Source organism: Danio rerio, chromosome 17 (assembly GCF_049306965.1).
Source record: "Danio rerio strain Tuebingen ecotype United States chromosome 17, GRCz12tu, whole genome shotgun sequence".
Classification (NCBI taxonomy): Eukaryota; Metazoa; Chordata; class Actinopteri; order Cypriniformes; family Danionidae; genus Danio; species Danio rerio.
Genome location: NC_133192.1, coordinates 26,452,500 through 26,479,899, shown reverse-complemented (window position 1 = coordinate 26,479,899; position 27,400 = coordinate 26,452,500). Strand labels below are relative to the sequence as shown.

The 27,400-nt window shown below is 34.6% G+C and overlaps 1 protein-coding gene across 15 annotated transcripts in view; it reads right to left on the bottom strand.

Annotated features, from left to right (window-relative positions):
- The window catches only part of dlgap2a (discs, large (Drosophila) homolog-associated protein 2a), a 249,913-nt gene that overhangs the window by 92,339 nt on the left and 130,174 nt on the right, over positions 1–27,400 (bottom strand). For 4 of the 15 annotated variants that reach the window (XM_073928553.1, XM_073928556.1, XM_073928554.1 and 1 more), the window contains one exon: positions 26,495–26,589. The exons of the other annotated variants lie outside the window; for them this stretch is intronic. The gene's annotated coding sequence lies outside the window, so the exon portion shown is untranslated. The remainder of the gene's footprint in view (positions 1–26,494; positions 26,590–27,400) is intronic. 15 annotated transcript variants of the gene reach the window in all.

Genomic DNA, 27,400 nt, shown 5'->3' with positions numbered 1-27,400 from the left:
GGACCTCATCAGCCAGGGAGAGATATAAGCCAGCCCCACACAGGAGGAAGTGAGCTTCATTTGACATGACTCCCTGCGCTAACGCTTGTCTCTCTCTGTCTCTCCCACAGCCGAATCCAGCTCGTGACCGATCCAACACTCTACTTCTCACCAGCCTTCACCATCTCCCCGGAGCACTTGAGCACGCACCCTTAAGAAGAGCACTCATTCACCACAATATCACTTGTAAATAAAGGCACCCTCCGGGGCATTGTTTGTAACATTATCTACGGTGTTTGTGTTTTCCCTCTGCCTCGCTACAATATATATATATATAGAGAGAGAGAGAGAGAGAGAGAGAGAGAGAGAGAGATAATATAATGTTATATATATATATATATATATATATATATATATACTAGTACAGCCAAATTTACATGTTATAGAAAAATATTAAATACAAATTTTTAATTTTTGTAGGTTTAAATTTTTTTTCATTATTTTGCTTGAATTTAATTGTTTTATCCTTCATTTTCTAAACATGTTTTAATAAATATATCTGTTAAATAAATCTGTTTTGTTCAAATGCACCAAAATACATTGCCTAAATTCACTGAGAAATATTCATATATATATTCATAATTATATATATAAAGAAATAAATCTATTCCACCATGTAGGAGCACACTTCCTTAGAATTTGCCTGAAACGAGGTATCTAAACAACTGTGTGCAAAAAGCCATATAAAAGCAGCAAATATCTCTCTTGTCATTTCAACATGCTTCATTAAGCAGAATGTTCCCACAATGTTCTACTTTGTTCCAGCTTGACAATTAATCCTCCAATTAATCACCATCCTCAAAAGTGATTGCCACAGCAGTCCTTTTCTTTTCTCCCAAACAATCGCTCTCTGTTTTATGAACTGACTTTTAGAGAGCGAGGACACTGTTCGCTCCTGCCCATAAGGAGAGAGAGAGATTCCTGATAAGCCTGTTAAATGCTTATCGTAAAGGAGTAAATTAGCATGAGGTCTATTATCTTTGCCTGCTTCTGCTGAGCATGGTAAAACATGCTTATCCCAGCAAACTGAAGACATGTATTTGACATAATGATGTGTTTATGGGCAAGAAAGATGATAGAAAAGTTTGATTTACTGTAGATGCTCATTTAAAAGAATAGTTCACCTCAAAATTCTGTCATACTTTACTCCCCGCCAAATTGTGTTTAATTTTTTTTCTTCTGTTGAACAATATATTATATTATAACAAAATATTTCAAGATATTTTGAAAAATGTTGGAAACCAGGGCCATTCTGCATATCTCATAAAAGTATAAAATCACTTGAGTAAATTTGTATTTTTTGGTGAACTTTTGGTGATCTTTTTAAGAGGTGTTTACATATGGATTTGCAAAGAAACAAGATGTCTATAAAACATAGACGCTTTCTGGCAGCAAGAGTGAATATTTGTGACAAGTTATCAATATATTCAACGTTTGGATTTATTTTAATCTTTACATGATGTAATTAAATGTTTAATTTATTAATTACATTTATTTGATGACTACATGAATAAGATTAGGGCTATTACACCAATTGCTGAATGAGCATTGAAAAAAAAAAACATTAAAATATGTATCTTTGTAAATTGCAAGGCAATCCAGCATTTGCAGCAGATTTAGGAGGTGAACTGCGTTTCATAAATCATGACGCTAAACCTGCAGCTGTTGGGTCCGTACAATGCAACTGGCCTGAAAGTGTCTGAACACAGACCTGTGTGGAAAGAACACAGAACAGCTTGCTATAGGAAATCCTTTTGGAGTCACTCATTTATGTAACACTCAGAGACAGACTCCCGGGCAAGTCTTAAAAAAAGAAAGAAAAAATGTTCAAATAAAATTTGCAGTTGCCACAGTAACCAGCTCTTAAAGTCTCTTAGCTGTGTCATGTAACAAGCAGAAACACGTCAATTCTTAAAGTTCTGAAGATACAAGGCTTGTGAAGTCGGACTCAAAAGAGAAATGCTTTACAGCTTCATGAATGGCACCTACTTCATTTTTTAAATCCCAAAAGTTTTCGCAAACACTCCCTATCTTATCTTTGAATTGATTTATTTATTACACCATATTGAATATAGCTTAAAATCACATAACTATACAAGACTTGAAGTTGTTAGTACAGATTTTTACAAATATTTTTATAAATAAGGTGTACGTTTTAATTTTTAGTAAAACACTTTACCTTTAAAGTAACAATGAGCACATGTAAATTTGACCTTTTGCAAAGGTACTACCCCGTGACAGGATTTGTACCTTCTGAGAGTGTACTTTAAGAGTTTAGAAAATGTACAAATTGCTTATGTATATTGTGCCAAAACTGTAAGCCACCATCATGTCAAATTAAATGACATGTCCCCAGTCTGCATCCTAAAAAAACATGACTCTTTGTAACAATTTACAATAGAAATAGCAATAATGTGCACCTTTTGTAAAGCTGCTTAGAAACAATAATTATTGTGAAAAAGAAAGAATATACAAGTAAACTTGAATAGAATTTAATTAAACTGCAAATGCTGTCAAATATACACACTGGACACTTTATTAGGTACACCTGTTCAACTGCTCGTTAACGCAAATTTTTAATCAGCCAATCACATGGCAGCAACTCAATACGTTTAAGCATGTAGACACAAAGAATGGTTAGGAAAAAGAGAAAATATCCAGTGAGCAGCAGTTATGTGGGCACAAATGTCTTGTTGATGCCAGAGGTCAGAGGAGAATGGCCAGACTGGTTCCAGGTGGAAAGAGTAACTCAAATAACCACTCGTATGCAGAAGAGCATCTCTGAAAGCGCAATACATCAAACCTTGAGGCCTATGGGCTACAGCAGCAGCACGCTGGGTGCCACTTCTGTCGGCTAAGAACAGGAAACTGAGGCTACAATTGACACAGGCTCACCAAAATTGGACTGGAAAAACGTTGCCTGGTCTGATGAGTCTTGATTTCTGCTACGACATTTGGATGGTAGAGGCAAAATTTGATGGCTACTTTTAACAGAGTAACACACCATGTCATAAAGCATGAATTATCTCAAACTGGTTTCTTGAACATGATAATAAGTTCACTGTACTTAAATGGCCTTTACAGTAACCAGTTCTCAATCCAATAGAGCACCTTTGGGATGTGGTGGAACAGGAGATTCGCATCATGGATGTGCAGCTAGCAAATCTGCAGCAACTGCATGATGCTATCATGTCAATATGAACATTATGAATATTATGAATGGAATATTTCCAGTATCTTGTTGAATCTATGCCACCAAGAATTAAGGCAGTTCTGAAGGCAAAAGGGGGTCCAAACCGAAACTAGTAAGGTGTACCTAATAAAGTGTCCGGTGAGTGTATGTAAGAAAACAGTTTAGAGGCTTCAGGACCATGGACAGCTCCTCTGCATTTCAGATTAGTTTTTACACCCACAACTATAGCGGCAGTACGTGAAACATCTAGATGTTCTTCATTTCAGTCTACTGTAATTATTTCATAAAGAAAATCTATAAGAATTGTTACTGCATGATAATACAATTCATATTCATATATTTCATAATGCATGTATGATTTCTGTAAGTGAGAAAATGTACCTGTGTAAAAATGTGTGTGTGTGTGTGTGTGTGTGTGTGTGTGTGTGTGTGTGTGTGTACAGTAAAGTGTACTTTTTAAAATAATAATCATAATTAGGCAATATTTAAGTATTGATGCTAAATTATTGTATAGTGAACCCCTCACTGTAATTATTTAAGAAAACACCCAAAGTCTATATTGTCATAAAAGCATGTTGCAATACCTACAATTTATAAATATTTTATAATATATACAACTTTTTACAATGTTAGTAAGCGTAAAAAAGATCAGCTCAGTCAGTGAAAAGGCCCATGCATGGAGAAAAAAAATATAGCAACAATGTAATACCCATATTAACCAGCAGGGGTAAACTACACCATTCTAACTAATACCTAACCTCATACCACAGACACAAATACAGACACTAAAACAATAGTACACAAAAGCAAACAACACATCCCAATAAACAAGTGCCCACGATAGCAAACAGCAAGAGTAAACACACACACACACACACACACACCACACACACACACACACACACACACACAGACAAATACGCTATAATAGAGTTTATATTTGTACCTGGAAGAAATGTGAAATCTTGTTAGATTAAGTGCTGTGTCTGTTTTACTGCCTGTTTACCGACACAAAAAGCAAGACAACACGATTGACCTTAACCTCAGCACAGACCAAGCCAATCACAACAAAGAGAGTTTGCACCCTAAACCAATCATAGCAAAAACAAATGGACACTTAACTAAACCTACCAAAGCAAAGAGAGTCTCCAGCGCACAGCAAACACCGAGCACAATCTCTGCTTCATCTGAGCTGTGCGAAAGCAAAGGACTGTCAGAGCGTGAATTTATCTGTGTAATTTTAGATTTCTAGATCCAGCAACCTTTTCATAAAGGCTCCCAAAGGGTAAAAACAAGCACCACAAACACAGAACTGATGATTCACCAAGCACTTTGGGGCAACCTCATGACGCTTCCCTTCAAAATGAATCTTTAATTCATTATTTATTAAAACAAATACACACACACACACACACACACACACACACACACACACGCACGCACACACACACACACACACGCACACATTTATTAAAGCTCAGAGCTGCACACAATCTCTGAATCGCATATCTTGTTTTATCTGAGTATATGTTGTGCTTCCTGCAGTGGAGGCTGTCATGACATTGTACTGTATGCTATATAATAAGAGTTAAGTTGTATTTTTAAGGCTGAAGGTCTACTTCTACTCAACTTTGAGTACTATATATTTTTACAGCTTTTACAACAGATCTTTTTGAATGGTAACACTATGAATCATCTATTAAGCATTAGCAAATACTTAACTCATTTTCTGTTAAGCATTAACTTTAACATTAATAGATTAGTAAGCCGTTTATAAATACAGCTACACATACTCTATTCTTGACTTTTAAGCAAATGTATAATGTGCTTAATGATTGTATTTTCATACTTTATTACTTATTAATTGTTCATTACTAAATTTAGTAAATTGCATTATTTACAAACCATTTGTATTTCAGAGTAGTTGGCTTTCAGAATCATTCAGAATGAGTAAGTAAACGATTGATAAACTTTTCAAATCAACATTTATATATTTTATTATGCAGGCGTATAGTAATGGTTATTGTGTATGTTAATAAATGCTTCATTAACTCAACTTTATGCAGTTTTGTGAACTAATTTAAAGAGAGTACTATTTATGCTTTGTTAAACCCTTATAAATGAAAATTAAAGGCTCAGTATTAAATGAACAATAAATGATGGCAATATCACCTAAAAAAATAAAATTATTGTACATTTTCAAACATTGCCGAATAACAGGAGTGTCAAAATACAATTAGAAATAAATACAATTAAATAAAATTTCATAAAACAACAACAATATATTAATTTAAGACTATATTATGACACATCATTTGAGTGTTATTTAGCAAAGTTTAAACTGTACTGTAATTTTGTTTTTGTTAAGATTGCAAAGATTTCTTTTGTTTGTTTGTTAACAATGCAATACTTCATTAATGAAAAAACATTCATTAAAGTATAAAAATATAATCGTTAAACACTTAAATGTGCTTTGAGGTCAAGAATACAGCATGTGTAGCTGTATTAATAAACTTCTTGCTAACGTCCATTAATGTAGAGGTAATACTTAATGACTAATGAATTAACTATTTGCTAATGCTTAATAAAAGTGTGTAGTTGTAGTGTTACTGATGAGGATGATGATAATGATGATGATGTTAATGATGATGATTATTGTATGTTATACTATATATTAATAATATAATATAATATAATATAATATAATATAATATACTATAATACATTTTAAGGTAACACTTTACAATAAGGTTCATTAGTTAATGCATTTACTAACATGAACTAATCATGAACAACACGTGTACAGCATTTATTAATCATAATTGAACATTTACTAATGCATTGTTAAAGATCCAAGTCCATGCTTGTTAACATTAGTTAATGCACCATGAGTTAACATGAACTAACAATGAACTACTGTATTTTCATTAACTAACGTTAACTAACATGAACAAATACAGTAGTAAATGTATTGTTCATTATTTGTTCATGTTAGTAAATGCATTAATTAGCATTAACTAATGAACCTTATTGTAAAGTGTGACCCATTTTAATATAATATAATATAATATAATATAATATAATATAATATAATATAATATAATATAATATATATTTGTATTATTATTATTATACATTATAATACAATATAATATAATATTTCTTCTTTGGACATCAACTTTTGGTAGAAATTATTATTATTATTAATATTATTAATATTATTATTATTATTATTATTTTAAAAGTTGGCTGAATTAACTGATAGGAAGAAATACTATAGTTAAATTTCTAAATACTATAATGTAATTGTAATATCCCTTCTTGGGGCAGCAATTTTTGGTTGAGATTACAACAAAATTATTAATCATCTCAATTAATTGTCATTAATTAAAATAATCACGACCAGATGATTAACCATCACTGACAACAGGCTATAAGCATCAAAACAACATGTGACCATGGTCTTTTACTCATGTTATGATATGTCAGGCATAATCCGCAGCAACAAATTTCACACAATACAAAACAGGGCTCCCTGCTTTACGACCGCCTGGGGATCCTTGAAAAGCTTGACAAAGGGTGAAGAATCTGTATTATAAATTTAGTGTGGGTCAGATAACAATCGACATACTTGAGTGACCACGACTCTAGCCGCCCACAAAACACCACACTCAATGCAGACGCCCATTTGTGCTGTCATTAGCCATCAGTTCAAATGAAGGCCAGATGAGAGCAAACGAACATCCGCTCGGAGTGTCACCATAATGAGGCAGCATCACACATCTGCATCTTATCTCATTTAGGGTGAGCTTAGATGTCATTTGCTGACTTTTGTAATTAAAAAACATCTGCTGCCCTCCGCCAGGCTGATTAAAGTCTCTCTGATGTCGTTTTCACCCTCGTTTGCATTTTTAACACCAAGGCCAACTGGGAACTGAATGACCTCACTTCCTGTTTAATTATGATCGTCCTTCAAAGCTGTTACTGTTCTTTAATAAAATGTTGGCTTTCAGGTAGAGATTAGCGGAGATCTACAGTGGAGATTAGAATAATGCAACATTTACAGTGTCCTGAATCTTGAGGTCACTGCTTAGACCTACAATGTACATTAGAAATTGTGACGCAAGGCCTTAAAACATAATAAAAGATAATTTTGTACTAAGTTTCTAGTTTAGAAATTGTTTAATTTTGTAACACTGATCCCCTCGGGTAGTACTGTAATTATGTGGTTTACTCTATGTGTGATAAATGTTACCAGTATAAATACTGTTTTTTGGTATTCATTACCATTTATAGCCATACTGATAGCGGCAGCAAAAACCTCACACCTTCAAAAACAAATAGCAAACATACAGTTTAAACGAGAACATTAGATCTGTGCAAACCAGCAACATCCTTCACTCAAGATGTATTTTTAATAACGTTAAAGAGACTTAAAGAGCACCTATGATGAAAATCCTCAGTGATAAAAACACAATAAGTCTCTGTTTTTATTTCCTGTCGTTAAAAAAGGATTTAAAATCCCTTCGATTTTGAGGCCCACCACATCATGAAGGCGTGTGGTTTCCCCGCCCACTGAAATGATTGACAGCTGCATATTGCCATAAATCTGTAGTAATGCATATAATTATATCAACAAGACAGGACATGCACAAAGCAACTGGGATTAAAAGATCTGTTCGACTCTGTGTGATCATCAATCATCATCAAATTTAATCAAGAAAGAGTTTTACAAGTATAAAATGTTTTTAAAACAGTGCATGTTTGTAATGAATAACAGCGATTTTCCCTTCTTTATCACCACAGCTGCATAGTGTCAGTACAATTATAAAAGAAGATGCTTTAATACCGGTTTGTGGACGTTAAATCAGGTTTATTTTGTAAAATAGGGTAAAATAGGTGCCCTTTAATATTGAAAATTTTAATTTGATTTCATTCCCATATAAATGTGATATAGACAATTTTGAGGGACGTAAACAAAAACAATGGTCCCAACGTATTTCTTGTTTTACATTTTTAATTCCTATAGCTTCCAAGAATCCAAAAAGAGCCACATATTGACAAATAATGTTACTGTATGATAGCTGTTTTAACATTAAGTTTTGATTGAATAAAAGAAATGTTCTGGTTCCAATGACATGACCACATTGAATGTGGCAATATATGGCAATATATGCAAATTGCATATGACATACCAGTTCATATTTGTTATATGTCATATATCACATACAGTATCGCATATGTCATAAATCCAACATATAATAAAAAATATTCCAAAAATGACTGCTTTCAAATATATTAGCCATAATTCTACTGGCTTGCTTGGTTTTGGATCGATGGTCTGCGCAATGATGAATTTGGTCTTCAGTGTTCGAACTTTTAGGAGTAAAATTTAAACCACACTGAACTGAACTTCAACTGTGAAAACTGGACTGACAAAGTTTCAATTTATTATAACTTCTATGTAAAAACTGCTTTGACACAACCTACATTGTAAAAACACCATACAATAAACATAAATTGAATTTCATATACAGTTGAAGTCAGAATTATTAGCCCCCCCTGTTTATGTTTCCCCCAATTTCTATTTAACGGAGAGAAGATTTTTCTTAGTACATTTTTAAGCATGTTTTTATAGCTCATTTCTAATAACTGATTTATTTTATCTTTGCTATGATAACAGTAAATAACATTTGACTATGTATTTTTCAAGACACTTCTATACAGCTTAAAGTGACATTTAATTGTTAACTAGGTTAATCAGGTTAACTAGGCAGGTTAGGGTAATTAGGCAAGTTATTGTATGGTTTGTTCTGTAGATTATCGAAAAAAATAGCTTAAAGGGGCTAATAATTTTGACCTTAAAAATTATTATTATTTTTTTATAAAAACTTTTTTTATTTTAGCTGAAACAAAACAAATAAGACTTTCTCCAGAAGAAAAAAAATATTTATATATCAGACACACTGAAAATTACCTTGTTCTGTTAAACATCATTTGACAAATATATAAAAAAGAAAAAATAATAATTCAATGAATTAAATGAAACACATTTGGAGTGAAATCCAAATAAACACTTGTATGCCAAATATGTAATTTGCAAATATTTCCAGTACACAGCACTTTTAAACGGCTGGTATTGAAATGTTTCTGTTGTGTCATGTCTGATGCTGACAAATTATTCGTTTGTTGGAATTTTGTTATGTCTTGTGTTGTTCGGACACGGTGTTTAAAAAACATTGATCAAAATTAAAGAACATTTTCAGAAACCTCTCAGTTATTGTTGTAATGGTTGTCAAGATTTAGACCAAAGAAATGAAAAAAAAAAGCCTTTCATCGTGGGCAGATAACAGGTTGAATGTTCACAGCCATTTATTATTTTATAAAAGACACCTATTTTGAATAAATGCCATCCTTTTGAACTTTCTATTCAGCACAATTACAGTACAACATCAAACTTTCTATCCATTCATCCATCCATCCATGCAGAGGTCAAACAAGATGCAATTATGTTACGTGTAATTAATTCTGTTTTAATTACTGACTGAAAATCCATTGACTGACATTTAAAAGCAAGGACAAAAATCCCTAAATTAAAGTTTGATTTAAAATGTGCTGCTACACAACAAAATCTAGTGCTGGGAAACATGAACAGACTTAAGGATGTAGCATTTCAGAAACATTTATTGCTAATTAGAGATGGTGTACTTGAATTACCAGCAAATATATTAAGCATGACTCGCTCCACGGTCAATTTAACACCATTTAATACTTAATTATGTCTGGCCTGTCACATTTTATGCCCGGAGAATCTGAAGACTGGATGCTAGGACTAAAATTGATGCTGGTTTGTAGGAAGTGAATGAAAACCCTTGTTATTTAGTGTTCTAGTGAAAGAGAGACAGAAAAATAGAGAGACAGAGCGGAGTGAGAGACACACGGCCTTCACAGGGCAGCTCTCTTATCAAACCAAACGCCTCATAAACGGAGAGCCCTGAATCTGTGAAGCCCTGATAGCGCAGACAGAAATCAGATGGATGTAGACGGCGTAAGAGGAAAAATGGCTTCTAATAGATCAGACTATAGCATTTAAGCCCATACAGACAATAATACATTGCTTCATCTTCCTCCATCAGAAGCATATGATTGCATTGGCTGCGCAAACATTGATCATGTACAATTTACGGCTTTATTTACTGACTGTGTGTGTTCCAGATGATCACTTTATCTCTCTGAGACGGCCTGTGGTCTGCTGTTCGGGTCATACACTCTGTGTGGATTAGACAATGCACACACACACACACAAGCACGCGTGCACAAATAATGCCTGACATGTATAAATGCACACAAACTGAAGGCCTGGCCTGTTGTTACTGTTGGACATTTTCTATGCTCAGCACACTTAGTCTTTGATAATCACCTGGCTGACAGCAAAATGCTGAAAGCAAAATGCAGGGGTCAAACAAGGGGGAAAACACACACTGAAATACAAGTGCTAAATTTAAAAGCATTTAAGTTGACTGTGGAATATCTTAGAACATGGATGATTAAATACGGTCTTATTTTACCTCCTATATTGTATAATAAAACAATTGAACTGCAATAACAAAAAGGCAATAATAAATAAGAAGGAAGTAACACTCAATAACTACTTATTTAAAATGAGCTGAAACAGCAAATTTCTTGACTTTTTTGGGACAATTTAATTGTTTAATGTCCAACCTAAAATTGTAAAAACTATTAAGTCAACTTAATCGATTTGCATTGGGACAACATTAAGGGATTGTGTGGAACCCAGAAATTTTTAGAGATGGCATAAAATGAATTTGTTCAAAAAAAATTGCTTTGTTCTTTTTCAAGAGTTAGTTTACTAATATAAAAAATGTGAATTTGAACATCTAGATGACTTTAGACTTTTTTTAACAACTGTTTTATTCAGATGTAATTAAATTATGACAAGATAACATTACAATCATACTTACATCTTTGTTTTCAATTTAGATTTTCTTTGTTTTCAATTTAACAACAATAATAAAAAACATACAAAAAAAAAAAAAAAGGGATACAAAAAAAAGGGGGAGGGACAGGTTGTTTAAATTCGTAACCGATTATTCTATAAAAAAACATTAAGAATTGTTGAAAATAAAAATCATCTATAAAAGGCATGCACTCCATCATCACTATGACGACTATAGAAATGAGCTCACAATGCGTGAACTGTGTAAACATACCTGCCAATTTCACCCTCGGTCTTTAGCTTTTTGGTACAGTCTGTAACATCCCTGGGTAGTCACCTTTGGTATAGGACCAAACAAACCCGCTCCATAGTAGTTACTATCACCGTACTAACTGTGTTATTCAGACAACTTTTGGAGACAAATGTTTGCAGGTATGTGTATAAACTTCAGTCTGTCTGTTGTCTTATAAGGGTTTTTGAAATAATATACATTTGGCTTTAACATTGAGGTTTGAATTTAAAGAGATTTTAAAAGAAAAAAAAAGAATTTTACAACAAAAACTTACCGTAATTTGTAGCTAATTTGCACTGAATTGTATAAATTTGTTCAATTTCATTTGTGTTTTAGAACAATTGGAATTCATTTTAAAAACAAGTCAGATGAATGAAATAGTATAACATAAAACAGTTAATTTCCTTGTGAAATCTGGCTTAATTCAAACCATATATTAAATTAATCCATAATATATAAATAACACATTTTACATTATGATTGGTAGGGTACAGTATGCTGCTTTTTATATTAGGGTGAAAAACTGATATTTATTTCTGATGTTGTCAAAAATTTTATTAAATGACTGATAGAAATAACAGCTCTGACCTCAGCTGTAAATCTAAAACCACTGATATTTTATGCATCTCTAGAAATGTGTTTATTAATAATTGTCACATCTACTGTCTTATGCTGTGATAAGCAATTACTGAGGCTCTCGAACCATAAGTTGGAGAGAAACTATTTGACTGGAAAATATAAAAAGAAACAAGAGAGGGGAAGCGAGATAAGGGTAAAGAGCAGTGACCTTTATGTGCAATGAAGTATTTTCATTTTATCCAAGTGACTTCGTCCATTTATAATATGGAGTCAATCCCTCTGGAGCAACCCAGGGTTAACCGCATTTCTTAGGGGCACAGTGGTGGTTCAAAATCTCATGAATCTCCCCCTATGTGGTCTAAACCTGCTACTTTTGATTTATAAGCCAAAATCTTCACCTATATAGCCATAGTATGTGTGTTTGAATAGAATAACTTTGGAAATGACTGGCCAAAACTGGTTCTGTGGGCACCAAATTGTTGAGACTCATCTCCTGCATGTCCCTCAGGAGGAACTGAAAGAAACAAAGTTTATTCCAAGACAAGTAGAAGTGAAGAAGGAGCCTAACAATGGCTGTCTGTGTGGGTGAGTACAGACTGTTGGACATCATTCCCCAAAGAAACCTATCCAACAGTTTTCACATGTCCTGGCTACTTTCTAAACTCTCCTACATCAAAAGTACCACAAATAAATGACTCAAAAATCTGTCATAAAAGTATCCAGTCAGTATATCAAATTAACAAAATCATTAAAAGTTTCCATGGATTAAAGATTCTTCAAGGAATCAACTATCCCACTAAAGAACCTTTTAATCTAATTTTACCAACAATTTGCTAGCTTCCACAGTTTACATAACTCATATAATCTCCCGCACATACAGCCACCTAGATATTATAAAGGTAATCAAAAGATAAAACTCGGATTATTGATTACACCACTCTCTTCTAAAACTCTTTTTGTTAATGATTTGATAACCAATCTAAATCCAGATGCACTTTGTCTAACAGAAATCTGGCTAAATCCAGAGGATTGCGTGACTATAAATGCATGTACACTTGAAGGATATTATTATAAACATGAGCCTCATCTTAAAGAGAAAGGTGGAGGCATTGGCATAATACAGTAATATTTTTAGTGTCATGCAGCGATCTGACTTATAATTCATTTGAAGTAATAGTGTTGTATATTTCAGTGTGCAATATAAACAATACATTTCAATCTAAATATATATTGACAACTGTTAATAGGCCTCCATTGCATTATACCAACTTTACAAAAAGAATTTGCAGATTTCTTATACAAAAGAGTTCTGGCTGCAGATAAAGTTTTAATTGCTGGAATATTTGTATAGATAATGAAAAAGATGCTTTAAGTCTGGCATTCTTGGACATTAGCTGAGACTAATCTCTGTTGGAGTGAAACAGCACGTCTCAAGACCTTCTCGTCAACATAATCATACCTTAGTCCTAATATTATCACATGGTTTTGATATCGATAATGTTGAAGTTGAGTATATACTGTACAGTATAATTATTATCCATTATAAAACAGAAATTGTTATATTATCCAAAAAAAGTGATCTTAAACCAGCTGCAAAAGCATACATTTACCACCTACTCTAAATTCCCCAAAGGGTTTTGTGCTGATGTATTTTTCACAGCTGAGGTCTTGGGACTGGATCAGGACAGTTCTGGGATCACCAATGCAATCAGTGCAGTGGTGCAACTGTGACAAATGTCACACAAGGGCCACCGTCCAAATGACATTTGTTGTCCACAAAGGAGCAATGCCTGATGGGACATATTTTTAAATGTTGACAGCGGGTTAAAGATCATAGAGTATAGCAGTCAACATTAAATAGTCTGTTACTGGTTAGATTTTTGGTAGTGATTTTTTACTTATTCTTAATTGGATACACATATTATTATTATGATTTTTTGCATAGGTGGACAGTTATTTTTTTTTTCATGCATTTAACATTTTTAAAGAAGCAATAATAATAATAATAATAATAATAATAATAATAATAATAATAATATTTTTTTAAAATGTTTAAATAACATTTAAATTCTCTCCAGTTATTTTTGCATGGCAGGACATGTAATTCTACTCTTTTTTTTTTTTCAGTAAGCCTTCACTTTTACTCATGAAATAAATTTCTCACTGCTGACTGCAAAAAGCACTATTGATTCAATCTTGCTCATCAATAAAAAAGGAATAGTGGAAAAATGATCGCTGTTTATGTGTAAAATGACTGATGACCAGGCATGCACAGATGAATCATGCATGGACAATTTTGAAACACATAAACAATTTATTTCAGGTAATTGTTACATTTGTCTTTATATTAGCAAAACATCAACTGACAATATGATAAATTATTGCCACAATGTAACAAACAACACATTTATTTAAATGAATCTGAAAAATGAATGTTTGAAATGATATATAGAGAAGTGTTTTCTGTCTAAACTGATTTTTAATGGCAAACAGGATCCCTGTGCTTTACTGGAGCCCAAAGGGGATCATGCAGGCCTCCTTTAGATATTCAGATACAGAAAGCCAATTACTGTAATAAGTCCAGGCTGCAGGGCAACCTCACAGTTCAGCTCATACGGGCCTCCATCAACAGTTCTGCAACAATGATTTTAGCTCCACGGGCAATTTTACTGGCATGCTGAAAAATCTTAATAACTTCTGCCTGTCTTGTTTCAGTGACTGAAGACTGAGAGTTTCTGTAATGCATACAAACACACACATACATTTGTTTTGATGGTTTATGAGGATTCTCTATTAGCATAATATATTTCATACTCTAACAATTTCTCATTATATTGATTGAACCTAACTCTACTCCTAAACCCAACCAAACAGGATCATGCGGCATATTTTGAATGTGAAAAGACCATACACATGAAATATTTTTGAATTACGAGGACACATGGCATGTCCACATAAACCACATCAATGTTTTAACATCTAGGTCATACCACTAAAACCCACGCACATATGAATAAATGATTAAAAGTTTCGGGGCAGTAAAATTTTTCCCAAATAATTTAAGTAAGTAATTATTCACAAATTGTGGAAAAAAAACCCATCAAAGGTGACAATGTAGACCAGAGGTCACCAATCTCGGTCTTGGAGAGACGATGTCCCTGCAGGGTTTAGCTCCAACTTGCCTCAACACACCTGCCTTGATGTTTCAAATATGCCTAGTTTGACCTTAATTAGCTTGTTCAGGTGTGTTTGATTAGGGTTGGAGCTCAAATCTGCAGGATACCAGCCCTCTGGAAACAAGTTTGGTGACCCCTGATGTAGACTATAAAGTTATCAAAAACTATATTTCAAATAAATGTTATTTTTTATTTTTTTATAGTTTAAAAATTTTTTTTAGTTTTGGTGACTAGAAGAAATAGCAGACAAAATTAACAGTAAAGACTAGAGTAATGATGATGAAAATTGGGTTTTGCCATCACACACACTTATGAATCTTAACACCATATTTTACAATTCATTCATTCATTTCCTTTCAGCTTAGTCCCTTTATTAATCTGGGGTCGCCACAATGGAATGAGCCGGCCACTTATCTAGCATATGTTTTATGCAGAGGGAAACATCCACACACTCATTCACACACATACACTATGGACAATTTAGCTAATCTAATTTACCTATACCACATGTCTTTGGACTTGAAGGGAAACCGGAGCACCAGTAAGAAAACAACGCTAACACGGGTAGAACATACAAACTCCACACAGAAATGCCAACTGACCCAGAAAAGGCTCGAACAGTGACCTTCTTGCTGTGAGGCGATCGTGCTACTCACCTTGACACCATTTTTTACTATACATATTTATATAAATACTTAATTTTAAGTAAAAGGAAAAGATCATAATACATGTCCAACATGTTTGAGTTTATTTCTTCTGTTCAACAGAAAAGAAGATATTTTGAAGAAAGTAGGAAAGCCATTGACTTCCATAGCTTTTTTTCCTAGAGTATATGCCACCGGTTACTGGTTTCAAACATTCTTTGAAATATCTTGTTTTGTGTTCAACAAGAAGAAAAGAAAAATATACAGTATAGGTTTAAAACCACTTAAAGGTGAGTAAATGCTGAGTATATTTTTTATTTTTTATTGTACTATTACTTTAACTTTGCTAAATTCACACAGGTGTCACACCTTATAAACTCCTACCCCATAAATAATGTTTATTTATGCCCTATGTAACTGAAATATTTTTAAAGTTACATCAGAGCGAGTTTCACAAGGAACCTTGAAGCCGTACGTCTCTTAGGACCAAGATAGCATCAACTTTCTCTCCACAACACGTCACCTTCAGTTGGCCTCAAAAACAAACCTCAATCCACTCATGCAGGCATGTCAGCCGGCAGCGGCGGGGCTGAGAGATCGATGTCGGAGATGCATCTGTAATCTTCATCTCACCGTGTGGGACAGATATGTCTCAGCAGAGTACAGAGCTGGAGAGATTCAATTACAGGAGCAGCACTGAGGAAAAACAGCTGTCTGCCTAGTATGGCCTAAATCTGGTTAAATACCATTAGACGGCACAACTGGAAAAGTCACTGATAACATCAGAGTACATCTCCCGACTGATGAATTAGACAGTGAAACACACACCATGAGTAAAATATATATACTGTATGTATTTCCCTTTGTTTATGTACAGTGCTTTTCTAAATAAAAGCTCAAAAGTGATGACTAAGGAGAATGTATTCAATTATTTGTATAACTGACAAAATCAGCTGTTATCTAATACATAATATTAATGAGTAGAATTTAAATGGCTGGTTTGCTCAACGATTTCTTTTGAATGCTCATAGTAAACATTGACAAACTTCATGTCATCTTCGTTACATTGTGACTTTCACGTTGTATTTCTCCCACTAGTGGAAGGTGTGCCTTAGTGTCCCACCAGTAAAGATATACAGCCATATCACATTGCAACAAGTGTGATGTTGCGTTTAAACAACAGAGTAAATTAATAAGTTTACACAACAGAGAAAATTAAACTTGTGTCTAAAAATCCTTTTGTATGAGAAACTTTCTTCCACCATTCCTTCACATTTGCAGCTGACGTCTGAACAGCAGAAACCATTGCTACTTCACCAATGTCACTTTAGAGCTAGTATTTGAATGAATCTCTAGCTTAAAGTCTATAGCGATGACAAAGCATGTAATTATGCTGACATTTTAAGATTATAAGGCTGAACGGCATGAAATGCCATCAGTCTACAGACATTTCTCAGTATTTCTCTGTTATCACATTATTAACACCGAAAAAGCCAAAACAACGCAATCACTACCAGATTACTGTTGTGTAATCGCTAAACACATTTGGGCATTTCTTCTTTCTTTGGTTTTTACTGAACTAGTCTGCAGTAACCAAAACAGGAGGCTCATTAGAAACAAACAGATGAACAACCAGTAATTCAGGGTTATAAAAAGCATGGCCAACACAAAATACATCCATTCCTGATATGTAAGTCCCATCTTACACTAAATAGTATAAATGAAAGAGATGAAATAGATAAAAGAGATGGACTTAGAATGTCTCTTGCCTGTTTAATAATGTTTTGATTAGCTGTAGTTTGAAAATATGCCGATCTTTTCTCCTCTAAGAGCTTATTATGCCGTCTCTGTCACCATCTTGTGGATGGACAACATCAACCACCTTTGCTCTGCTCAGTTTAACAGGCTGATGGCTGCGGACTTGCTGTATCTCCGAAATGATAAATTTTTAAAATAGACACTATGCTTATAAATAAACTGCAAATTTGTTTATTCTAAACAACTACATTCTTGCCTAGGGTGAGGAGGCTGTACAAGTGCTGTTATTACAAGAATATCACACGGTTATCAGCCAATCAGATTTGAGAACCAGACAGAACTATAGTATATGTAAATTTTGGACCATCAAAAATAATCTATGTTAAGCACCATTCAATCATATAGAGAAAAATCCTGGAATGTTTTCCTTTAAAAATACAATTTCACCTTAACTGAATACAAAAATTTGTATATATCTTAGATGCCATGAAGAGGAATCAATCACAAACGATTATGGCTAAAATTCATATATTCTGTAAACATTTGAAATGGATCAAAACAGTTTATCAATGTAAGGCTGGTTTACACCTCAGTCATGGACTAGAATCTGTTACACTTTTGTACTTATCTTCCAAGAAAATGTATTCTTTTTTTAAGAATAGAGTCAATAGGTGTATAGGATCAAAGCTATCCATCTCAGATGCAGAAAAGCTAGTCCATGCTTTCATGACTTCGAGACTGGATTACTGTAATGCTCTATTTGCTGGCTGCCCAGCATCCTCTATTAACAAACTTCAATTAGTACAAAATGCAGCAGCCAGAGTTCTGACCAGGTCTAGAAAATATGATCATATAACCCCAATTTTATCCTCCCTACACTGGCTGCCTGTTAAGTTTCGTTTTGAATTTAAAATATTACTTCTCACCTATAAAGTTCTAAATAATCTAGCTCCTGTTTATCTAACCAACCTTCTGTCTCGCTACAAACCAACTCGCTCTTTAAGATCTCAAAATTCAGGGCTTCTGGTAGTACCTAGAATAGCAAAATCAAGTAAAGGAGGTCGAGCCTTCTCTTTCATGGCTCCTACACTCTGGAATAGCCTTCCTGATAACGTCCGAGGCTCAGACACACTCTCCCAGTTCAAAACTAGATTAAAGACCTATCTGTTTAGTAAAGCATACACTCAATGCATCACCTAGTGGGTTCCACATAGGCTTCTGCATCTTGCTTATATACACTATGAACAGCAGCTACGCTAATTATTTTCTTTATTCTCTATTTTCACCTGGGGATCCTCATCCCGAGGTCCTCAGATTATGCGGAGTCACTGATTGGATCCAAGACCAGCGACGTGATGATCCCAAGGATTCCATATCCGGGACCAGGCCATATCCTGAGCTGCTGCTGCGCTGATGGTCGTGGGGAGTGGAGAACATGAGTCTGATTCCAGCGACGCTCCAGGGACAGACGAGTCTTCGCTGAGGCCATCTTCCAGCCTAAACCACGACGAATGAAGTTCTGCACAAGAATTTTGGCCAGCGGAGAAATTAAAATGGTCGTGCCCAACTGAGTCTTGTTCTCTCAAGGTTTTTTTTCTTCACTCCCATCAGGTGAAGTTTTTTTCCCTCTCCGCTGTCGCCACTGCCTCGCATGGTTCAGGATTGGTAGAGCTACGCATCGATGAATTGGCTCTTCAGTGTTTGAACTCTCAGTAATGATTAAATCACACTGAACTGAGCTAAACTGAACTGAACTGAACTTAAACACTAAAACCTGAACCACACTGTTCCAGTTACTGAACCACACTGTTCCAGTTACTATGACCATTTATGTGAAACTGCTTTGACACAATCTACATTGTAAAAGCGCTATACAAATAAAGCTGAATTGAATTGAATTGAAATTGAAATTAGAAAAACTGACTTGCTGCATTAGAAAATCCCTTAGAAAAAAATGTATGGTTTAAGAGTTATGACTTACGTTAGAGATCTCACAGCTTCTGTCATATCTAGAATCTTCTTTCAAAGATTTTGAAGAATGTACAGTATTTTGAAAAACAGTATTTTTTCCACCTTTTTTGTTAAAATTCACTTTTCCCTTCACTAATAGATGAGTGTATAGTAGATGGCTGTATTTTAGTATACAATGCATTTCATATACTTATACCACCAAAAAAAAGTTTATCAAAATTGTCCTAAGACAAGACTTTTTGATGCTATTTTATTTAACAAAAACTAATACCTCTATTATGGTGACCCAGTGGAGCAGTAGGTAGTGCTCTCACCTCACAGCAAGAAGGTTTCTGTGGCGTTTCTGTGTGGAGTTTGCATGTTCTCCCTGCGTTCGTATGGGCTTTCTCAGGGTGCTCCAGTTTCCCCCACAGTCCAAAGACAGGTGAATTGGGTTCGCTAAATTGTCAGTAGTGTATGCTTGTAAATGGTGTGTGTGTGGGTGCTTCCCAGGGATAGGTTGCGGCTGGAAGAGCATCCACTGCGTAAAAACGTGCTGAATAAATTGGCGGTTCATTCCGTGTGGCGACCCCGGATTAAGTCGAAAAGAAAATGAATGAATGAATGAATGAATGAATAATACCTCTATTATATATTTTTGACATTGCATTGTAATATTTCACACAATAACAGTAACTAGGTCATAGTATTTATATTTTATTGATATTATATTGCCTTGATTACTTTTAGTTTCTCCTTTGTCAGTGACTAAATTTGTCTGCCAATTAATTAACTAAAATAATTGTAATTGTAATGTGAACTATTCTTTAATTTTCTAGCCTAAAATTCTAGTTTCTATTTGAAACCATGCAAGTGAAATTAGCCATCTCCTACAGCACAAACAATAGATTTACAATTAAAAAAGATAACATCACCAATACTGACTATCAAAAGCTCAACTGAACAGCCAATTTTACTGCCAATATTGTGCTACTGATGTACTGAGAAACCCTACTTGCACTGATCTCCATCACAAAGATGAGAGGTTTTATGAGGGTATCCCTAACAACACAACTGACAGTCCCTTAGTGCATGAGCTACATGTGGGCGGCCTTCAACCATCATCAGTTTCCATAGCAATGAAGTACCGGTGGGCAAAATCTAAATCAAATCTCAAGGGAAAAGACAGAGCTTGAAGCGTGTGAGAAAAAAAGCATGGCTGACATCACATTCACATGCCACTGGCATCCCAGACTGCTGTTGAAATTGTAGGCCACTCTAAGTACATCTAGCACATTCCTGTACTCACTCGTTTTTTAGTTTTTTTTTTTTTTTACTTCAACTTGTCTCTGCTTCTTTTTTTTTCTTTTTTTTTTTTTTGAGTCCAAGCTCAACTCACTGCCATATACATGTGGCATATTGGCATGAAATAGTATGATCCTGACATTCAAAAATTATGTAAAGCCAGCCAATTAAATTGTATCTTGGGATTTTAGATAGATTTGATCATTTTTTGGTGTGTGTAGTAAACAGACTGCTGAGGCAATGTAATTGCCACTCACAATTGCCACTTTATTCCTACTTGCCTAAAAAACTCTCATACATTTACAGTATATTTAGAAACTCTTATATATTTTTTTTTTCAATGCATATTGCAAATTGTGCATTAATGACACAAACCTTCAACTTCAGTGAGTAGCTAATTATTCTAAATAAATATATTTAAACTGAATAAAAAAATCAGTCCTAGAGAAAACATATTTGCCACATAGTACTAGTTGCTTATCATAACATAAAATTGACTTAAATTAACATGAATGCAATTACACTCACCAGCCACTTTATTAGGTACACCTATCCAACTGCTCATTAACCCAAACTTTGAATGAGGCAATCACATGGCAGCAACTCAGTGCATTTAGGCATGTAGACATGGTCAAGAAGATCTGCTGCAGTTCAAACTGAGCATCAGAATGAGGAAGAAAGGTGATTTAAGTGACTTTGAATGTGGCATGGTTGTTGGTGCCAGACAGGCTGGTCTGAGGATTTCAGAAATTGCTGATCTACTGAGATTCTCACACACAACCATCTCTAGGGTTTACAGAGAATGGTCTGAAAAAAAGAAAATATCCAGTGATTGGCAGTTCTGTGTGCACAAATGCCTTGTTGATGCCAGAGGTCAGAGGAGAATGGCCAGACTGGTTCCAGCTGATAGAAAGGCAACAGTAACTCAAATAACCACTCGTTACAACCGAGGTATGCAGAGGAGCATCTCTGAACACACAACACATCGAACCTTGAGGAGAATGGGCTACAACAGCAGAACCACACCGGGTGCCAGTCCTGTCTGCTAAAAACAGGAAACTGAGGCTACAATTAGCAGAGGCTCACCAAATTGGACAATAGAAGATTATGAAAACGCTGTTTTGTCTGATGAGTCTGGATTTCTGCTGCGACATTCAGATGGTAGGGTCAGAGTTTGGAGTCAACACCAAGTATTGACCATGTCCATCCCTTTATGATCACAGTGTACCCATTTTCTGATGGATACTTTCAGCAGGATAAGACACTATGTCATAAAGTGCCTAATATATCAGACTGGTATCTTGAACATGACAATGAGTTCACTATAGTCAAATGGCCTCCACAGTCACCAGATCTTAATCCAATAGAGCCCCGTTGGAATGTGTTGGAATGGGAGATTCACATCATAAATGTGCAGCCGACAAATCTGCAACAACAACGTGATACTATGGAACAAAATTTTAGGAGTATTTCCAGTGCCTTGTTAAATCTATGCAACAAAGGATTAAGGCAGTTCTGAAGGTAAAAGAGGTTCAACCCGGTACTAGTAAGGTGTACCTAATAAAGTGGCCAATGAGTGTACAGTATATTGACAGTACAACTAAATAGCAAAATTTTAAATAGACTTTAGGTGACTTTGCCTCAGATATACAGTACTTCGCTTTTTTAATGATCTGCGAATGGATTCATATCCATATCGCACAGATACTCCAGTCTTTTCATTTTCATTTTCTTTGTGCTCTATGCGTAGTGCACAAAACTCTGTATCTAAAACTGCAGGAAATGAAAATTGAATATAAGGTAAAGGTTAGAATAAGATGTACAATGTACAGTATGCACACTGTGCAATATCAAAATTCATATTCAGACATACACAGAAACATCTACCTCCACACGATGTGATATTCATGCATTGGCAAAAATTACTGCAGTCTATCCTTATCCTAATCTAAGCAAATTAATTACTGCAACTAGTTACTGTACTTTATAACAGTAACACATTGTTTCATATACTGTAATCAGACGATTGCCTATAGTTATGTCTCTATTTCTTTCTGCCATTTGCCAAATATTCCTTCAAGTCTTAATTAAACCCATTATTCACATTTTTACTCAATGTCGGCTTGATTCTGCATGCATCATTAAGACAGCTCAACAGGAGAGCAGAGATCGGGAGACTTCCCACACACCACAGACAAAGCACTACGCAGTTAAAACCTGGTCCAGAATATAAACCTTTTAAATAGATTAGTAAAAGTCAAGGTTGGCTGTAAAAGCTTTAAAACTGGCCCATAAGACAAAGTTCGGCCTACAAGTACGCGAGTTTACGGTCAGATATATCCCAGAACTGGATTTTACTCCCCAGTCTCTCTTTGGCAGACATCCTGTCCATCTCCCCTCTAATCAATGTAAATGGATTTTTGAAATTAAAAATCTATGCTGCCCAATTCGGTGTGAGTTGATGCATGTCCCCACAGAGGGACTGTGCATTAGCGCATAATGGCATTACACAGAGCTGTGGGGCAGAAGGAAACTGACGGGACCTGCTCAGATATCATGTAAAGACAGCGTGAGGACAGGACAGGGCAGACACCAGACCACTCCGTGCCTCCTTATTACTGTCTGCATGCTGACTACAGAACGGCAGATTTTATCCCCATTAAAGGGGACTGGACGTGTTATGACAAAAGCCTAATGTCCATCCTGACCACAGTACACTGAGGAGAACTGGAGACCTGACATCTTTTGTTGGTTATTAATGTGAGCTCATTCTATTAAATGTAACATCAATCAAGTGGAAACTCGCAAAGTACATTGTTTTTGCATTTCAAATATGCTGTTTTTGCTATGTTATTTATTTAGAAACAGACAGTGACATTTGACAACTGTAGTTTTATCTTTTTTCTTTTTCTTTTTTCTTTTTTTTACAAAAAATAGATAATACACAACTTTACAGTGGTAGTTCAACTGAAAATCAATATTATAACATGATTTAACCACTCTCAAGGGATCCTAGATGTATATGACTTTAATTTTAGTCGAATCCAATCAATGAGTTATTTTAAAAATCAATCTGGACATTGCAAGCTTAAAAACAGCAATAGGCAGTTGTTCACATGGCGGCTCTGGGTGGGGGTATCCTACAGTATGTTGCTGTCTTCTTGGTGAAAAAAACCTTATGCTGGATAAGTTGGCGGTTCATTCCGCTGTGGCAACCCAAGGTTAATAAAGGGACTAAGCAGAAAAGCAGCTGCATTACCTACTTATTACATACCTACATTATTTTTAAACATTATTTACAATATTAAGCTGAAATGTGGTTAAGTTAAATTAACATTAAAACATGTTGGCATGACTTTGTGACAATCATTGTTGGGTAAGTTACTTAAAAAAGTTATGAATTACTAATTACTGTTTACGTTATAGGAATTTAACCTATTTAAATAAATTTTTAATTATGTAACTTTTTACTAATTACTTGGCTAAATACTAAAAATCCACATCTCAATGCACAAATATAATATCATTCTTAATTCATAATGCGGTAGTGTGTAATCTGCTTCTCCGGATCAATACCTTATATTGGCATGAATTAATTTCCTTTATTTACCCCCTGAGCTGTGATTGTATTAATGTGGGTCTACTTTTTTTGACTTGTTTTAGAGCTGGAGTCAACTGAAAAAAAAGTCATATACTGTACACATGCTTTGATACTAAGTGAATTATTGGCCAATCTGCATTTTATGGTGATCTAACTTTTCAAAGCGGCACTGAAATTAAAGACTTTGAATTAAAAACAATTTTTAGCAAAAAAAAATAAATAAATAAAATCACATCCCCCTAAAGTCAGTTTCCTGTCTCTGACCTTTGAAAACAATTGTTTTCTTTTTGCCCCATAACACTGAACTTTGCCCAAGACCTCAAATCGGTCATAAAGCAGCAGTTACCTTATGCTTATTTACAATTGTTTATATAGTGATTGCAAAAATAAATAAACACAACATAAATTATCCCATTATATGAGATAGAAAACAAAGTATGCTTTCTAAAAATAATCTAATTATTTATTTCAGAATAAAGGATAGTCATAGTTTTAGTGGATAAAAAAGGTGTAATAACTTGTGCTGATAGTTCTGATTTGAGTTCATTACAGCTGATTGGACATTGACATGCAGGCTATTCACAGAAGTTTAATGTCTCAGTGTACACAAAGCTCAAAACAGATTTCACAAAGCACCTGGACTGCTTTTCGTTGAAAATTAATGAATTCTTTGTGATTAGTCAGAGATTGTAGAAAGGCAGCTTAAGAGCAAACTTCTAATAAAGCAATTAAAAGTGGTTAACAAAAAAAAGGACAAAACATTTGCAGTAGTTTTTTTGTCTACTATTTTCCAGCACTCGCAAATATCCAAACTCAGAAACTGTGCATCTTGAAGAAAAATATATCAGTAAACAGCGTTTTTTAATCAATTGAAATTGGCTGAGCCAATGATTCAATGACTTAATCATATTTCTTTTCTGAATAAATAAATATTTCTCAACTAATTGTTTGAGCAAACAATTCAATGGCTGAATCGTGCTTCATTCCTGAATAAATCAACATTTTGAGCAAATTGTTTGAGCAAATGATTCAACGACCAACTCATGCTTCATTCCTGAATAAATCAACATGTCGAACAAATTATTTGAGCAAATGAATCAACGAATGAATTATGCTTCATTCCTGAAAAAATCCACATTTTGAGCAAATTGTTTGAGCAAATGATTCAACGGCTGCTTCAATAAATGGATGAGACTTTTAACCCTCTGGGGTCGACAAACAAGCTCTCAAGATTGACCAACAAACTAATATAAGATGTCAACTCTTGGCCATTTATAACATTCAGACACACAGTTCCGCACAGTTTGACAGGTTGACCATTGGATGCTAGCAACAACTTTTTTTCCACACAGTTTACTTTAGAGGTTTGCTTCAAAGATGTTTAGTATGATGTCTCTGGACCAACAGCAGCAGCGAGAATGTGAACAACTGATGCAAAAATTACAATAAAAACTGATCATGTAATATCTCTCCATGAGGTTTAGCTACTTGGATTTCAATATAAGTAATGATGCTAGACAATTTGTCACAGTTTTTGAATCTGTTGTGTGAATCATAATTTACTGATAAATAGAGAATTTTATTGCTAATATGAAAAGCACATTTTTGTATTAAACAGTAATGTTGGTAATTTTGCAGCAATTTACTGGTATTACTACAGTATGTGAAAAGGGCTAATGAATCATAGATGCACTCATTGCCACATACTGCCGCAAACTGCAAAATCAGACGAAATATTTCCAAACAGTGTGATACAAACAGTGCTCAAACAATCAAATAAAAAAACACAATTACCATTTGTGTTAAAATGTCTGATCATGTTTGACACTTCCTCTAATTAACTACTTTGACTGCATTTAATATCTGTGCTTGCATTATATGAACTTTTTTTGTTCAAATATAGAAAAATCCATATCAGGAAGAAGTTAGTGTCAAGTCTTGAGTGCCAACTTGTTTTGCTGCCAATAAATTGAATAAATGGCCCTGTGGTTCACACGCACAGAGAGTGTGAAGCAGCTCTGGAGCAGGGTCAGGATAAAAAGCTTGTTTACAGTGTAGACACTCGTCTCCCTTGGCAACACAGCGGGCAACAATTCTGTCAACACAGACAAAAAAAAGCAAAGTGAGAAGACACTTGAAGAGCTCATAAATAAAAAAAAAGCTGAAAAAACAGGAGCTTTCTATAGCTTTAATTGAGCTCTCTTTCTCTATCACACACACAAACACACACACACACACAACCGCTCCATCTGAGTAAATGATTCGACTTGCCTCTCAATATTCTGAAATCACTCAAGCAGAAGTGCCTGTGAAATCTAGTTGGACTCTTGTGAATCGATTTCAAACATGATGCTCATTGAAGTGAATAAACATTTTCCATACAGACATTAGCTGATGCCTCTCTCTCGTACTGCGTTTCATCACTGTCATGCAACAGAGGAGAACTATTTCCATCAGAGAACATTAAATAACTACACTGAGGATCGGTGTTATGTTCATTTGAATATTTAATTCTCATGTAGCAGGTTTAATTTCCTTTCTGATTGCTCTCTGCGGTTTATCGGGAAGAACAACAGTACAGCAAACTTAATGAAAACATGACGTAATTGTGTACGTTCAGGAGCACTGCACTTTGAATGTGAATTCAGTGCCAACAGATCAAATTCAATAAGATTACAGTATAAAAATGAGAGATATCAGGAATAAGGGATGAATTGTTGGGAAAAGGAATATATTTTTTCTTTTTTTTCTTTTCATTACATATTTGTTTTTGTATTGCTTAAAGGTGATGTATTAACTAAACTTCTTCTCTTGGGTGTGATATGCCTGGCATACTAATAACGCATTCATCAAGTAGATGAAGCTAATAGAAATGCAAAGGCCCGATTGTCTTAAATTAACTAGAG